This window comes from Trachypithecus francoisi, unplaced genomic scaffold (genome assembly GCF_009764315.1).
Source record: "Trachypithecus francoisi isolate TF-2019V2 unplaced genomic scaffold, Tfra_2.0 Lachesis_group13, whole genome shotgun sequence".
NCBI lineage: Eukaryota > Metazoa > Chordata > Mammalia > Primates > Cercopithecidae > Trachypithecus > Trachypithecus francoisi.
Genome location: NW_022681458.1, coordinates 56,053,490 through 56,071,362, shown reverse-complemented (window position 1 = coordinate 56,071,362; position 17,873 = coordinate 56,053,490). Strand labels below are relative to the sequence as shown.

Here is a 17,873-nt window from a genome sequence, read left to right as displayed (position 1 = left end):
TTTATCTTGACAAGATTCTAAATAGGTTGTCTTACATTTCAAGGTCATGGGTGCTGTGGCACAATGAGGCAATTTCTCCAGTCTGTGTTAGACTGAGAGGTAACCCACACAGCTAGATTACAGACCTTGGACTTTGGATCTGTTGCAGTGATCAAGTACAGTTCAAAGAAAAAAAAATAGCTTCACAAAGACCACTTGTTGAGTAGTATACTTAGAATAATAAAATTATCTCTCTATTTCTTTCCTCCTCTTTCATTATTTTATTAATACTTTCCTTATCATTTCCGGTTTGTTTTTAGTAATGTGCACATTCTACTTAAAACAGTTTTACATATGCAAGCCTTAGTTTGAAGAAACATATGGAAATTTTCTTTTTTTTTTGAGATGGAGTCTCGCTCTGTCGCCCAGACTGGAGTGCAGTGGCCAGGTCTCAGCTCACTGCAAGCTCCGCCTCCCGGGTTTATGCCATTCTCCTGCCTCAGCCTCCCGAGTAGCTGGGACTACAGGCGCCCGCCACCTCGCCCGGCTAGTTTTTTGTATTTTTTAGTAGAGACAGGATTTCAACAGGTTAGCCAGGATGGTCTTGATCTCCTGACCTTGTGATCCGCCCGTCTCGGCCACCCAAAGTGCTGGGATTACAGGCTTGAGCCACCGCGCCCGGCCACATATGGAAATTTTCAAGTGCTAAGACCCAAGTATTTTCATTGGCTGCACATTTCAATAAATTGATTTTGTGATATATTTAAGTAGAATACTACTTAGTTTTAGAGAGTATATCTCTCCTAAGAGGATTCAATTGTTTTCATATTTCTACCCATTTACCATTTCATTGTGTCTTATTTATGTTTGTATTTTATTTCAGTTTTAATGTTTTCCTTGAGTCATGTTAGGATGGCATCCTTTAAACTTTTCAGCAATTTCTTATGTCATGGAACAACCAAGGTCATTCATTCATTCACTGAATACATTTTTATTAAGCATTTACTATGTAACAAGAACTGTCATACCCACTAGAAATTAAATAGTGTGTGTGTGGGGCAGATAATGTACCTATTCTCTTGAAGCTTACACTCTCTTAAGGGGAAAAGACAAAAAATGAACAACAAATATATAATGTACTATCAGCTGTAATGAATACTTTGCTGAAAAATATACAGGAGACAGAGATATCATGCTCAGGTGGCAATGAAGAAACAAATCTTTTAGTTAAGGTAGTTAGGAAAAGCATCTTCAATAGGAAAATATTTGAGCACACACCTAAAGTGACAGAGGTGGAAAAAACAAATGAACAAAAAACAGCAACAAAAACATGCATTCTAGACAGAGGGAACAGAAAAAGTGGGAAGGTTCTGAGGTGGGAATGTCTTTGGTTTAATCAATGAATATCAGCCAGACTGGAAAATGCTACAGCAAAGTGAGAAATGAAAAGACTAATGATTTCATAAATAGGTAAGTAGCCCGCAATAGATCTTTGGTTAGAATTATACTGATGTTAAGAATATGATCAATGAAAAACATGAACAGAGGACAAAAAGGTGATGAGATTTACTGAATCTAAGCCAGAGTGCTACTGAGGCAGATCCAAAATCAAGAATGTTCCATTAAAAAAATTAAGCATGCACCGGTGCGGTGGCTCACGCCTGTACTCTCAACACTTTTGGAGGTTGAGGCGGGCAGATCACGAGGTCGAGAGTTCGAGACCAGCCTGGCCAACATGGTGAAACCCCATCTCTAGTAAGAATACAAAATAATTAGCTGGGCATGGTGGCATGTGCCTGTAATTTCAGCTACTCGAGAGGTTGAGGCAGGAGAATCACTTGAACCTGGGAGGTGGAGGTTGTAGTGAGCCAAGATTGCGCCACTGCACTCCAGCCTGGGAGACAGAGCAAGATTCCATTTCAGGAAAAAATAAAATAAAAATAAAAAAAATAAAAAAATTAAGCATGGATTTTGCCCTCGCTTTGATTAGGATTTTTGAGGCTGCAGTATGATAAAATAAGTAAGTATAAATATAAAAGCAGGCCATCTTTGACCATGTGCAAAAGGAGCATCTGAAAGTGTTGCCATAAAAACCTCTTTGTCATCAGAGAAGCAGAAATAAAATGAACAAAACTGAGGAGGCAAAGTCTGATTCTTGACAATTTTGAGCAAGAAATGGCCTATGAAAATGTTCCATAAAATGGAATTGGTTCAGAATACCTTTATTATTTCCATTCAAAACAATAAATGTGTTTAGTTGACCCTAAAAAATGTATTTTATTATTATTATATTTTATCCTATTTTTTATTTAAATTATTATGCATTTTATTATATTTAGAGTTATAAATGATTATTTTGATAAAATTTAGGAAAACATAGGAGGTCATATTTTGGCATCTAAGTGACATTTCCATGAACCCTTAATTTTCTGCTGTTTCTTATGAAAATGTATCTTAATTAAATAATTGATAAGTGTTTTGGGAGAGCCCAAGGCATCAGGAAATGGGTAGAATGAATTCTCACAAGAATTACTGGGGAAATCACTATAAATACAGAAATATCATGTGTAAGATGAAAACCAGTTGAAACTTAAGATGTTGAACCAAAGTCACAAGCAATTAAGATGATTTTGCATACTAAATTCACATACTAAGTCCAAGGTTGAGGGGCTGCATCTGGTAAGGGCTAGTGAGATTCTCCGCAGATTCCTGAGGTGGCACAAGGCATCACAAGACAACGGGGCTGAGCGGACTGGCTCAGGTCTCTCTCCTCTTATAAAGCCACCAATGCCCTACCCTACGACCTCATCTAATCCTAGTTACCTCCCAGAGATCCAAGCTCTCAAATACCATAGTTGGATTTCCTCCTCTTTTAATACTATTAACATAGGGATTAAGTTTTAACTTGAGTTTCAGAGGGGACAAACATTCAAGCCATAGCAAAATCCAATATTGGTAATTTAATTAATATTTTCTCCTCTAATAAACTCATGAGTAAATGGACATGTGTCTTTTAACCTATCATTTTATTCACTACCCAGTGTTCACAGAGTAGTAGCCAAATAAATCTGTGCATTTGAATCTGGTCTTAGCAGAATCTAACTTCCCATGTCACTCTTTCAATAATTCATATAGTTTAAGCCTCTTCCATTTTTTTCTGTTTCATGACCCAGCAATAGGACCTCACATAGGTGTCTAAGTACTGGTTTAATCAAGCTTGCCTTGGACTTACATAAGAAAGAAATCTTATAATTTACCACAAAACCACAATTCTAAGCCTGTTCTATTACTACCAAGTAAGAATCTAAAATGACTGAAAACATAAAAATAAAAATCCCAAACTGCTTTGAGACGGAAAAGCTATAATAGAGAAACTTCGAGGTTGCAGAGATCAAGCAGAAATTCTGGCAGTGCTTTAAAGTCTTTATACCACCAAAATAACATAGGAAAATAGTGAATAGCTGACAAACCCAGGGTTAAAGACTGAAAATTACCTTCTAATATAAAATGTTTTCCTCTAATATTTAGCAATAGAACTCTCCAAGTTTTAGCCAAGCCCATGACCACCCACTTAAAGATTGTATCTCCCAGCCCCCTTGCAAATCCATTTGGTTATATAATTAATTTATTACCAGTGGAGCACAAGCAATGTATATAATGACTAAGTGTTAACCATTAAGTAATTGAAAGGGTAATCCCTCTCTCTTTTCACCTTCCAAAAGCTGCAATATCATAGAATATACTATTGATATAGATTCTAAACTGACTATGAAAATGATGTAACAGATACATAACCCAGCAGAAGGTAGAGCTAACTTGGGTATTTAGGTGACTCATAGAGCAGAACTACTTGTAAGTATATATACATGTACCTTCTCAATATCCCTGGCCAGTTAAGCAGAAAGGAAATAAGATACTAACTTGATAAAGACGTAAAGTTTGGAGTTTCAGGGCAGGTAAGATTATGAGGTACTTTAAGTATTACAGAGGTGTTTTGTGTGATAAAGAACAAACACAGGGGCAGAATACCAGGTTCCAGTATTTATTTATTTTAAGCTGGTTGGGCATGAAATGCCAAAATAAGCACAAAAAGTGTCAAGTCCAGAACATATTTTTCAAAATAAGGGGAAATAATCACATTTAGTACTTGCTTTAACTGAGTCAAACAATTTGCAATACCTCAACTCAGACAAAGGTTACAAAGTAACACCTCGATTAAGTGTTAGGGCCGTTCTAACATGTCAGAAGACGCGGGTTGTGGAAGAGACAAAGGAACAACAACAATCTTTACACTTTTTTCAGACATTTACCTCAAATGAAGATACCTTGGGAAGCAGTAGGAAAGCTAAGACCATGGCACTTGATACAATCATTTAGACTGAAAACTTATGGATTAACTGTAATATATTGTAGTCCTAAGCCCCCATTGTGACTGTATTGGGAGATGGGGCCTTTGAGGGGGGTGGGGTAATCAGGGTTAGGTAAAATCATGGGAATAGGGTTCTCTTGATAAGATTAGCAGCTTTATGAAAAGAAACTCTCTCTCTTCACCATATGGCAAGACAGTGAAAATGTGGCTGTCTAACTCTTCGTAGGAAGTACGTCCTCATCAGGAGCTAAATTGACATGCACCTTGGTCTTGGACTTCCCAGACTCAAGAACTGTGAGAAATAAATGTCTTTTTTTTTAAGCCACTCAGTCAAGGGTATTTCGCTATAGCAGTCAGAGCACACCAATACAATAGACCAATGGTCAGACAAAATGCAATAGTAATACATACATTTTAAAGTCAATTTAAAGAAATCCGAGAACTGCTAAGACATCCAAGGCTTGAAAGTCCAAATCTTGGAAGAAAGAAATTCCTTTGAGATGAATCTAATTTTTTTTTTTTTTGGTACAGTTTTTCTTCAGGAATTCATTGCTAGCAGACTGCACTAAAAGAAATATTTTCAAATATTTCTCTGGGTGGAAAGGTGGGCTGAGCAACCAAGTGAAGGTTGAAGTCAAGGTAAGCATGACATAAAAGATCGAGATCTTCACATATCCCCCTACCCAGAAAAGATCCCAATCTGAAAAAGAATGGAGATAATTAGAGGTAAGGCTGTATGCAGCAGTTTTCCCCTTGACGGTTTTGCTGAATTCTAATCAAGCAGGGCAAGACACAAATAAATCAAGAAAAAACAAAAAAACAAAAACACAGAACAATTTTTGCACTCTTATAATATTAAGAAAGAAAACTGTAGTTTAGAATTCACCAAGAAATAAAGGTGCCAATAAACACTCCAAGTTTGCAGCAAAATGATTGGAGGCTTATGCCATAGGAATTATTGTTAACAAGAGATAATGTCATGTTTCCAACAGTGAAATCCCACTATAGTCAGCTTAGACTGTAATTTGAGATAATCTCCCCTGTACAGCTCTTTGATTAAGGACAAAGTAAATGTTTTCTGACAGTAAATCAAATAAGTCATAGTCTCTAAAGTTTGACATGGACAATGTTAAAATATTGTTAAAACTATCATTCATATTAACAAAAACAACAAAAACAAAAAAAAGGAAACTAGCTTATAGAAACAAACTCAGAGGTGACACATATTTTGAACTAACTGGTAATAAATTTTTTTAAAACTGTGATTAAAACAACGAAGACAATAGTAAGCAATATATAGAATTTTACCAGGGAACTAAAGACTACAAGAATTGAATGGAGATTCTGAAATTTTTTTAAAGAATGGAAAATTTAGAATGAATGTATTCAATAACAGATTGGACATAGCAGAAGACAGATTAAATTAACTAAATAGAACAGTAGAAAATGATTCACCCAAGAAACAAAGATTTATAGAAAGGAAAATACAGAGGATATTAAACACATGGGACTTGATTTAAATTACTAAATATATATATTATTAGGGTCCCAGAAGAGGAAGAGAATGGAACAGAGAAGCAACCTTCTAAAGAGGGAAAGGATAAGAAACTTCTAAATATAAAGACAAACATCAAAATAAAATCTTATGAAAATCAAGCAAGATAAACAAACAGAAAAACACAATGAGTCAAAATGTACAAAAAGCTTCTGAAAATCAAAAGGTATATAGTAAATTATAAAAGCAACCAAATAAAAGAGATACAGTTGCTCTCTGGTATTCATGGGGGATTGGTTCCAGGAGTTCCCAAATATACCAACATCTATGGATGCTCAAATTCCTAATATAAAATGAAGTAGTATTTGCATATCACCTTTGCACATCCTCCTGTATACTTTAAATCACCTCTACATTGCTTATAACACCTAATACAATGCAAATGCTTTGTAAATAGTTGTTATACTAATTCATTTAAGGAATAATAAAAAATAAAGTCTGTATGTGTTCAGTACAGATGCAGATTTTTTGTAGTTTTTCCATTTGCAGTTGACTGAATTCATGGATATAGAACCCACAGACACAGATACAGAAGACCAACCGTATGTCATTTTGAAAGATGAAATAATAAAATTGACAGTTTATTTCTCAAATAATTCCATAAAAGAGAAGAAAATAAATGATACCTTTAAAATGATGAAGAAAATAACTAGCAAACCTAGAAATCATACTTCCATCAAAAATATCATTTAAAAGTAAAAGTATTTCCATACAAATACAAACAAACAAAAATTGTTTCCAGAAGATTTTACTAAAATAATTACTTTATAAAAGTTCTTCTGACAGAGAAAACACAATCCCAGACAAAAGTAACAATATGCAATAAGAAGTGAAGAATGACAAAAGGGGTGATTTTGTGAGTAAATGTTAATAAATATCTATTGTATAAACAATATCATTGATACATATGGGTTTTTAAAATGTAGAACCATAAATGCATGAAAACAAAACAAAAAAATAGGAGAGAGAAATTGATTTAATGAGTTATAATGTATTATTATCCTGGGAAGCAAAGTAATCAGTTATATTAACCCCTAATGATTCAACTATGCTTGTAATTTCTAGCAGTAATGAAATGTGTATCTCTCTAGCTAGTAGAATGACAAAACAGAATACTGAAAAACACTAATTAATAAAAAGAAGACTAAAAGAGAAAAGAAAACAAGAACATACAACTGTTGTATCAAGTGGAAAACAAATAGAAAAATAGTAGGTACAAACCCCACTACAGCATTACATGTTTTACGTATAAATAAACAGTATACTGATTTAAAAATGAGTGTGAGAAAATAAAACTACTCTTGATTTCTCAGTGTTCCTGTATAAAGCCCTGGGCTCCCAAGACAAGGAATATTCACAATATAAATATCAGATGTTTGCTTTCATTTCTTCTAGACTACTTTTCACATACCTTCAGAGTTAGATCTATAGCATTTAGCTATTTGTGTACTGAATTATTGTCATTCAAGAAGACCAAACGGTTACAGCCCAGAATAGGTCCCTAGCTTAATCCCTAGATGATAATTTAATTAGATCACTAGCATCCTATATATTTTCAATTCAAAATGTATGGAATCTACACCTTGGACCCTTGAATTCTATAATTGTGCAAAAACGTGTCTCATGATAGACATTAAAGTTGGCATAAAATATCACTCCGTAGATCAATTTCCTTCCATTCCAGAGATTTTTATTTCTTTGGTTATTGTTCACAACTTTGTATTCTTTCTGTAAATCTTACTATTTATATTAGAGCAATAGATTGAGACCCTATACTAATTAATCAAAATATTTTAAATTTCTGGAAGCCTTAACTGTATCCCTCCCCTAAATGGATTTCATGTCTGGACGCTATTGAAAAAAGAAGTGAAAGATAAAATAAATGTCTTAAATATTACATGTCTTACAGTTGATGAAACATCCATCCTATCTATTTTTCTCCTCTCTCTGAGGCATAAACATCGCTTCTGTCCAAATCTAATTACCTCACTCAACATTTTTGCTTCCATCTTCTACCTCTTTTACACGCCTGTTACTCCATAAGATGACTTTTGAACTCTACCCCACCTTCCTTAGAAGTTGTATATTTGTTTTTTATTGAGGTACAATTCACATAACATGAAATTAATCATGTTAATATAAACAATTTGGTGGTGTTTAGTATATTTACAATATTGCACAATCACCATATCTGTCTAGTTCCAAAACGTTTTTATCACAAATTCCCCAAATTCATACATACAAATATTCATTCCCCATCCTCCACTCCCCCACGGTCCCTTCAGCCCCTGGAAACAAACTGCATTCTCTATGTATGCATTTATTTTCTTTTCTTTTTTTTTCTTTTTTTCTTTTTCTTTTTTTTTTTTTTGAGACGGAGTCTCGCTCTGTCGCCCAGGCTGGAGTGCAGTGGCCGGATCTCAGCTCACTGCAAGCTCTGCCTCCCGGGTTTATGCCATTCTCCTGCCTCAGCCTCCTGAGTAGCTGGGACTACAGGCGCCCGCCACCTCGCCCGGCTAGTTTTTTGTATTTTTTAGTAGAGACGGGGTTTCCCCGTGTTAGCCAGGATGGTCTCGATCTCCTGACCTCGTGATTTATTTTAAATACTTTCTATAAATGGAATCACATAATGGTAATAATCATATAACCATAAAAATGACATTTTATGTTTGGTTTATTTTACAAAGCATGTTTTTGAGGTTTACCTATATTATAGCAAGCCTCAGACCTTCATTATTTTATGGCTGATTATTATTATATCATATGGATATACCACATTTTGTTTGCCCATTTGTCAGTTGATGAACCTGGGTTATTTCCATCTTTTGGCTATTGTGAATAGTGCTGCTGTTAACATCCATGTACAAGTTTTTGCTTGAGTATCTGTTTTTACTTCTTTTGGTAAATACCTAGGAGTAGAATCCTGGGTTATATAATACTTTCAAATTTAATTTTTTGAGGTACTGACAAACTTTTTCCCATGTGGCTGAATAAATTTACATTCCTTTTAGCAAGGTTTAAGAGTGTCTCTTTCTCTATATCTTCACTAGCATTTGTTATTTTCTGTTTTTTATTTTTGCTTTGTGTGTAGTTATAGCCATTCTAATGGATATAAGATGGTATCTTATTGTGGTTTCGATTTGCATTAGTCACTACGGTGACTAACAATGTTGAGCAACTTTTCATGTACTTCGTGGGCATTTGTGTATCTTTTGCTCATACTTAAATTGGATTATTTCACTTTTTGTTGCTGAGTGTTGAGAATTATTTATATATTCTGCATGTAACACCTTTATCTTACATGTGATTTTCAAATATCCACTCCCATTTTATAGGTTGTATTTTAATTTTCTTGATAATGCCTTTGAAGCAGAAAAGTATTTCAGTTTAATAGGGTTTAATTTATCTGCTTGTTTTAGATTTTGCTACTTGCATTTTTGGTGTCATATCTAAGAATCAATTGCCAAACTCAAGGTAATAAAGTTGTAATCATTTTCTTCTAAAAGCTTTATAGTATTAGCTCTTACTTTTAGGTTATTTGATTTAGTTAATTTTTGTAAATAGTATAAGGAAGGAGTCCATCTTCAATCTTTTACTTGGGGATACCCAGTGATCTCAATAGCATTTGTTGAAGACAATTTCCTTTCCACGTTGTGTATTCTTTCCACTCTTGTCAGAAATCAGATCAAAACAACCGTCCATCAACAGATGAATAGATAAAAATGTGACAAATAGATACAACAGATCTTTTTGCCTTAGAAAAAGAGAAGGATCCTGCTATTTGTAACATGGATGAAGTTGGAGGACATTATGCTAAGTAAAAGAAACTCGTCATAAATGGACAAATACTTCATAGTTCCACTTATATGAGATAGTCATAATGGTCAAACTCATAGAAGCAGAGAATATTGATTGCCATGGGCTGGGAAATAGGGGATATGGGAAATTGCCAGTTATGATAGATGAATAATAGATCTTCTGTACAACATAATACCTATATTTAATATGGTATTGTGCACTTCAAAACTTATTTAAAAAGGATATCTTGTGTTGTGTCCATATGCTCTCTACAAAAAAATGGACACAGGGAAACTTTAGGAGATATTGGACATGTCTATTATCTTGTTTGTGGTGATGGTACCATGGATGTTCATGTATGTGCAGGTTCATGAAACTGGACACATTAAATTTGAGCAGTTCTTTGTATGTCAATAATACCTCAAAAAAGCTGTTAAAATTGTGTGACATATAAGAATAATGAAGATATTAATTTAAATGTCATAGAATACTATCAGTGTATCAGTGTATTAAATAACTTTAAATGCTCATAGCAACTAGAACAGCGCCTACCACACAATCGACACTAAATAATTATCAATTTTCTTCTTTTTCTCTCCTTTCATGTTTTAGGTGGCCAATTTTAAAAACATGCATTAAAGAAGATTGACAGTTGTTGTCATAATTATATTTTCTTTCAATTTTGCTATGAAGTTAAATGTAGAGGACTTATATTTCCTTCCACATTAAGAAGCAGATAATCTATTATTAGATGTCACTGTCATATAAGTACATATTCTTTATTTTTCACAGAATACTGAATCTTGTTCTAGTCAAGTATTTGTCTAAACACTTTTAATTCATGTGACCATATGATTATACTTCATATGTTAACTCACGTGACAGAATGAAAAAAGTATTATTTCAACTTTTGTTAAAACATTTTTTCTTACAATAGTTTGCAATTATTGAGAAAAAATGAATATCTTATTGTTATATATAAGGACACTGTCATAGAAACTGACCACAATGCACATTAAAATAAATTATTAAAGAAAATAATCATCAACTTCATCACTATCACCTAACATTTATATTGTACTTATTACACATGATACACTGTTCAAGTCCTTAAGATGTATTGTTATTCAATTCTCTCAACATTCTTATATTAAGTATTTTTCTTTTATAGATGCAAAACCTGAGGCACAAAGAGCTTTTAAAATCTTGCCCAATATTACAGAACTTGGAAGTGTTAGAACTTACAGCTCAACTCAGACAGTCTTACTTCATTGTTTTTGCTCCTAATCACTTGACTAATAGGTATTTTTCTATTTGTGTCATTATTTAATATATTTTACTGATTCCTGAGTGGAATAAAATTTAAATGAGCACATTATTTTTCTAAACTTGGTACTAATTTTATATTAAAATATACTTTCATTTTTTATAAATTCATGCAATTCTAGATTCTGGGAATTACTAATTGTTTTTGGACAAAATTAACAGAGAGATAATTGTTCTTATATTTTCTAAGGAATAGTTTTGTCAGCAGTTTTTTTTTTCTGATTGCTTAAGTACATAATGACTTTAAGTAGATAATTGCTTAACTAGATAATGACTTTAAGGAAAAAGTGAAACATTGAATTTGCTCTTAAATTCTAACAAGTTTAACATGTTAATAAAATAGCATAAAATATTATATTCCAGTGGTAATTAAAAATGACAATACCATTAAAACTGCCATCTTCAAGTGAGATTTTTATATGTTTATTTTTGCTGCATTTTATGTTTTATCTTTCCAATAGTGAATGAATAATAAAATACCCTGACTAGTAACAGTAGCGTTCTATTTATGTTATGTGGATTTCAACATCAAATATCTAGAGAGTGACAAAAAGTGGTGATTTTTCAGAGTATACTACAAAAACCAAATTTGCTAAAGGTTAAATAGTGCTAACAAAGAAATATGAACTACAAAGAAAATGACATTTATAAACCTGTGTTAGAATGCCCTTTGTATTAATATTTGTAAGTTTATATATTGGTTCCTGAAAAGAGATCAGGGGCTATTTATTTACATAAAATAAAACAAACTATTACTATTGATATTAATATTTCTAAGTCCTACTTTAATATAGAAAGTGATCATATGAAATCTGGAAATTATATTTCTAAAATATCACCAGGTATTATCAGCTGGCATAATCCTTACCTGTTCCTCCTTTGGGAGGGCAAATTAGGACATGATTGGGGTTCACATGATATGCGATTAACGTCTCTGAGTAATCAGGACTTACAGTACCCTGATTGCTCCTATCTGATTCTTCCTGAAAAAAAATTACCAGGAATGATAATGAGGTGATCACTTATATGGTTAATTACTTTTAAATTTCCATTTATTTATTTAATGTAATGGAGAAGTCAATATTAAAACTTTTGAAATTGTCCAGTTGGCAATAAGTAATATAAGATGCTTTTCTGTCTTAAACTACAGGTTCCAAATACTTCTTTGATGTGAATTCCACTACCTCTATCTAAGCAGAGAAATTTGAGAAAAATACTTTGCAATATAAAAAATATTAACATTATTCACTAATATTTTCAACTTGTAAATTTGAACATCTATAATTATACTGAGTATTTTTTATAGTGAGTAGAATTTCTATATGATGTTTGATCATTTTTGCTCTTATGAAAACACAATATACGTTTAGTTTGGATTGTAAAGACATGGAATTTAGTCAAAAGTATGTCTCCTTCTATTCCTAACTAGATATCACCAATTGTGGCTTCAATAGGAACCTCAAACTTACTGAAGCCATTTTCCAGAGAAGCCAAACCAATAAGATAAATATAGTTATACAATAAGCCCTCACTTAACTGTGTTGATAGGTTCTTGGAAACTTCAACTTTAAGGAAAACAATGTACAGCAGGTCTTCAAATAAGGTTGTTTCCTGTTTCCTTCAATGTTGGTTGTTTCATTATAACATCAATGAGAAGAAAAACATTGGCTTTGTTACACATATTTTTGCTTAAGCTCATATTTTCCAAGAATTTATTAATGATATTAAATGAGAACTTAATGTAGATAAGAGAAGATTTATTATGAGAATTGAGTCATGCAATTATGGGGACTGAGAAGTCACACAACAAGCTCTCTGCAAGCTGGAGACTCAGGAAACTTGATGGCATAATTCAGTCTGAGTCCAAAAGCCTGAGAACCAGGGAAGCCAATGATGCCACTCCCAGTTTAAGGCCAAAGGCCTGAGAACCAGAAAGTGGGAGCAGGCACTGGTGTCCCAGACACTGAAGGCTGAAGGACCAGGTGCTCTGATGTCTAAGAGCAGAAGATGGATGTCCCAGCTCAAGAAAAGAGAGAAAGCACTAGCACTTTCTCCTTTTATTCTATCCAAATTCTTAATGGATTGGGTGATGCCCACCAACATTGGTGACAGCAGATCTTCTTTACTCAGTGTATTGATTCAAATACTGGTTTATTCCAAAACCGCACTCAGACACATCCAGAAATGTTTTTCCAACTGTCTGGCATCCCTTAGCCCAGTCACGTTTATACAAAAAACTAGACATCACAATTATTACTTATATAATATTCATCAAATTGTTCTCTCTCAAATATGTTTTTAATTAGTATTCACAATATCATGGCAATATTCGTTCCTAACTAGTGATGTCAAACATCTGCAAATCAAATTATATGACTCTATTTTCCTAATGTCCTCCTTCAAATCTTAATATTAATGCAATTTCTTTTTTCCTTTTTTTAAATTATTTTATTTTATTTTTTGAGATGGATTCTAGCTGTGTCATCTAGACTGGTATGGTGGCGCAATCTTGGCTCACTGCAACCTTCGCCTCCTGGGTTCAAGCTGTTCTCCTGCTTCAGCCTTTCGAGTAATTGAGATTAGAGGTGCACATCACCACACCCAGCTAATTTTTTGTATTTTTAGTAGAGACAGGATTTCACCAAGTTGGCCAGGCTGGTCTTGAACTCCTGACCTCAAGTGATCCACCCACCTCAGTCTCCCAAACTTCTGGGATTACAGGAGTGAGCCACCGCTACTGACGTTGTTTTCTTTTTGACTTTATTTGCAATAATTTATCTTTAGTGATACACTTTTTAAACACAGATTATCTCCAGCTCCTGTTTTTCAACTTTTATCTCTTTTTCACTTTTCACATTAGGACAAGAGTGTTTTCTTTTTCTAAAATGCAAAACCAAAGTCATATTCCAAGAAAAAAATTATCTAAAGCTTCCTGCTGCATATAGACAAAAGATCAAAATTTTCTAGTCTAGGATGTGAGACCCACAGGCAAAACATTCTGGCCTGGTCTACTAGCCTCTTTCATTTTATGTTAAAAATGTAATGAATTGTATCAGTTTCTTAGTCATGTCAAGTACTTTCATACTTTATCCTAGGCTAAAGGAAAAGGCCATGTGGCTTTCTAGAAGAGACCTAGATAGATTTTGGAAACAACAACTTCGTGGCCTGTGTTAGGTCCTCGATACTGAAACCTTACTACAATGGCTGACAATCATTTTGTTTCAGATAATTTTCTAAATACAGCTGGGTGATGGTTTTTTATAAGAATCTTAAATCCTACCTTACACCCATTATCACATGAATTGATCCAACAATTTATCCTATGTCAAAAGGAACAGGAGGGAACAACTCTAATCTAATCACAGTCAACATTTTCCAAAAGGAACAGGAGGGAACAACTCTAATCTAATCACAGTTATCATTTTCCATTTTCTGATCAACAGAATTCGGCAGTAACACAAACCTGAAGCACCAGATTGATATACTCTGCCCTTCCATAAAATGGGGCTGATTGCAAAAGAGAAAATATTAATTAAAATAAACGTCCCTGGGAGCAGTTATTAACTAGGTTATAGTGTTCCCTACTGAAAAATGGTCAAGAAAATTAGACAAAGTCATTTTGTGACTGTGGTGGAACAAGATAAATGAAAGACCATTTTGTAATCATGCCCAAATATTATAGAAAAGAAGGACTCTATACCATCATAAAATGATCAAACCATTTCTTCTTCTGGAATGAATTCTTCTGAAATGAATTACTGCTTTTTCATTACCAATGAGAAATCTAGCTCTAAGTACTTACACCCATTTCTTAGACATAAATTATTTGGAGATCCAGTCATCAAATTGCCCTCACTTTCTGTCAGCACTGAATCCTTGAACTCTCTTCCAATCACCTAATTAACACATTGTAATTTTTTTCTTACCAAGATGTGCCTCTGTATGTAATTCCTCTTGGTGTAGATAATTAATATACTTAACTCTGCTTAAACACAGTCAATGTATTTGTGGCATTCTTTGCACACTGGAATTAAACAAATCTTCATTCATTTTTCTTCTTTAGTCCTATACCCAATCAATCATAAATTCTTTCAATTGTTTTTCTTAAATGTCAGATATTTCACTGTTTTCCATCTCCATCATAACCCATTGTAGCCACCTGGTTCATCCCATGTCCATTATTTTCTGATTTATTAATCCCTAACAGATCTCCCTAAACTCGAGATTTGACCCCTCTGCAATGCAGTGAAAATGAGTGTGATAGCTATTTTTTTTTTGGTCAACTTTACCAGGTTAAGGGATACTGAAAGAACTGGTAAATCATTATTTCTGGGTGTGTCTGTGAGGATATTTCTGGAAAAGATTAATGTTTGAATTAGGAGACTGAGTACAGAACATCTTCCCTCACCAATATAGGCAGGCATCATCCAATCTGTTGAGGACTCAAACAGAAAACAAAATTTGGAGGAAGTGTGAATTTGAAGTAGGAGATGGGACTCAACTCCAAAGGTGGGGCTTGAACACGGGACCAAACTGAAGACTAGCTGAAACAGGTCAGGAGTGGAAGCAGCTTTCCTAAACACATGCCTACCAGTATGCCATGTCAGTTTACCATTGCCATGGCAACACCCAGAAGTTACCACCCCTTTCCATGACAATGACAACAATCTGGTAGTTACCACCCTTTTCCCAGAAATTTCTGTATAAACTGCCCCCTAATTTGCATATAATTAAAATTGGATATAAATATGACTGTAGAACTGCCTCTGAGCTGCTACTCTGAACACACTGCCTACGGGGTATGCCTGCTCCACAGGGAGCAGTACTTGTGCTGCTGCTGCTGTACACTGCTGCTTCAGTACACCGTTGCTTCAATAAAAGTTGCTTTTTAATACCACTGGCTTGCCCTTGAATTCTTTCCTGGGTTAAAGCAAGAATCCTTCTGGGCTTAGCTGCAATTTGGGGACTTGCCTGTCCTGTAGCAAATTCACTGTCTCTTCTTAAGCTGGAATATTTATCTTCTCTTGCCCTCACCCATGGGCCATTCTTGATTATCAGGAGTTCAGCCTTAGACTGGGAGTTATGCCACTGACTCCTGTGATTCTCAGACCTTCAGACTTAGACTGAATTATATCATTAGCTTTCCTGGGTCTCCAGCTTGCAGATGGCATATCATGGGGATTCTCAAGCTTCCACAATCACATGAGCCGATACAGTCATGAATTGCTTAACAGCAAGGATACATTGTTAAGGAATTTCATCATTGTGGAAACATTACCAAACGTGCTTACATAAACCTAGGTGGTATAGCATACTACACAGCAATAGATACAGCCCATTGCTCCCAGGCTACAAATCCACACAGCATGTTACTGTACTGAATATTGTAAGCAATTGTAACACAAAGGTATTTGTGTATCTAAACAGATATAAACATAGAAAAGGTACAATAAAAATACAATATAAAAGTTAAAATGGTACACTTGTATAGGGCACTTACCATGCAGAGATCTTGCAGGGCTGCTTCTGAGTAAGGCAGTGAGTGGTGAAATGAATGTGAAGGCCTAGGACATAATTGTATGTTATTGACACTACTGTAGACTTTACAAACATTGTATACTTAGGCTACAATAAATTTATTAAAAAGTATTTTCTTTCATCTATAATAAGTTAACTTTAGCTTACTGTCATGTTTTTACATTAAAAACTCTTTATTTAACTTTTTTGACTATTTGGTAATAACATGTAGCTTAGAACACAAATACATTGTATAGTTGTAGAAAATATTTTATGTTGTTATTCTATATGCTTTTTGGATTTTTTTGATTTTTGTTATTCTTTGTAAAATTTTTTGTTGAAAACTAAGCCACAAACATACACATTAGCCTGGACCTACACAGGATCAGGGTTATTAACATTACTGCCTTCCATCTCCACATCTTGTCTTACTGAAGGTTTGTAGTGGCAAAACCATGTATGGCACTGTTATCTCCTATGATAACAATGCCTTCTGTAAGGTTCTTCTTCCTCAAGAACCTGCCTAAGGCTCTTCTTAAGGAGGTGTCACACTTTTCAAAAATACATCCATGGTGGTTTGCTTGGTTTGTTTCTTTGTTTCATCATATATTTGCTTCTTGGCACATAATGTACCATTTTTCTCTATTAATAACAACCTTTTGCTGTTGAAGTCCATGTTTTTAAACTTTTCAAGGAGCTTGCTGAGGTCTAAGAAAGTTTCGGCTAAACCATTCACTACGAACTTGGGGGCACGGCTCTTTTTCTTTTTCTTCTCTTGCAGTTTTCTTCTGTCTTTTCTTCAGCTATCCATTCCTGTTCCAGTTCCAACAACTCCTCATTAGTCAGTTTCTCAAGAACCGCCTCTAGGAGCTCCTCAATTCATCCTCATACACACCCGGGTTAAATTTGTTTGCCATCTCAACCACAGCCTTATTTCTTTTTGCAACCTCATCATCCTTGATAAATCCTTTGAAGTCATGAACAAACTTCTTGTGTGTCTTCTTCCACATGCCATTAATACAATCTTTGGTGACATCATCCTAAACCCAAGCAAGGTTCTCCATCATAGAAGTCCTTCCACAACTGCATTAGTGTCTTCTCAGTGTCTTCCTTAGTTACAGCAATAGTCTGGTTGAAAATCTTCCTCAGGTAGTGATCTTTAAAAGCTGCTATAGCTTATTAATTCTTCAGTTGGATCAAAGTGGTTTCTCCCTCCAAACATCATTTTGATGTTTGGATGAAGATTACCAATACAAGGAGGATGTTCAGGAGCATTAAAAACAATAAGCAAAATATTGAAAGCTATGTTATTCTCCAAAGAATACTTTT

The 17,873-nt window shown here is 34.3% G+C and overlaps 1 non-coding gene across 1 annotated transcript; it reads left to right on the top strand.

Moving 5' to 3' along the window:
* The first annotated feature begins 11,872 nt into the window (after window positions 1-11,872).
* On the top strand, window positions 11,873-12,005 carry LOC117095494. The gene has a single exon (XR_004442029.1). It is a non-coding gene; the product is annotated as a U8 small nucleolar RNA (small nucleolar RNA).
* The last annotated feature ends 5,868 nt before the right edge of the window (window positions 12,006-17,873 follow it).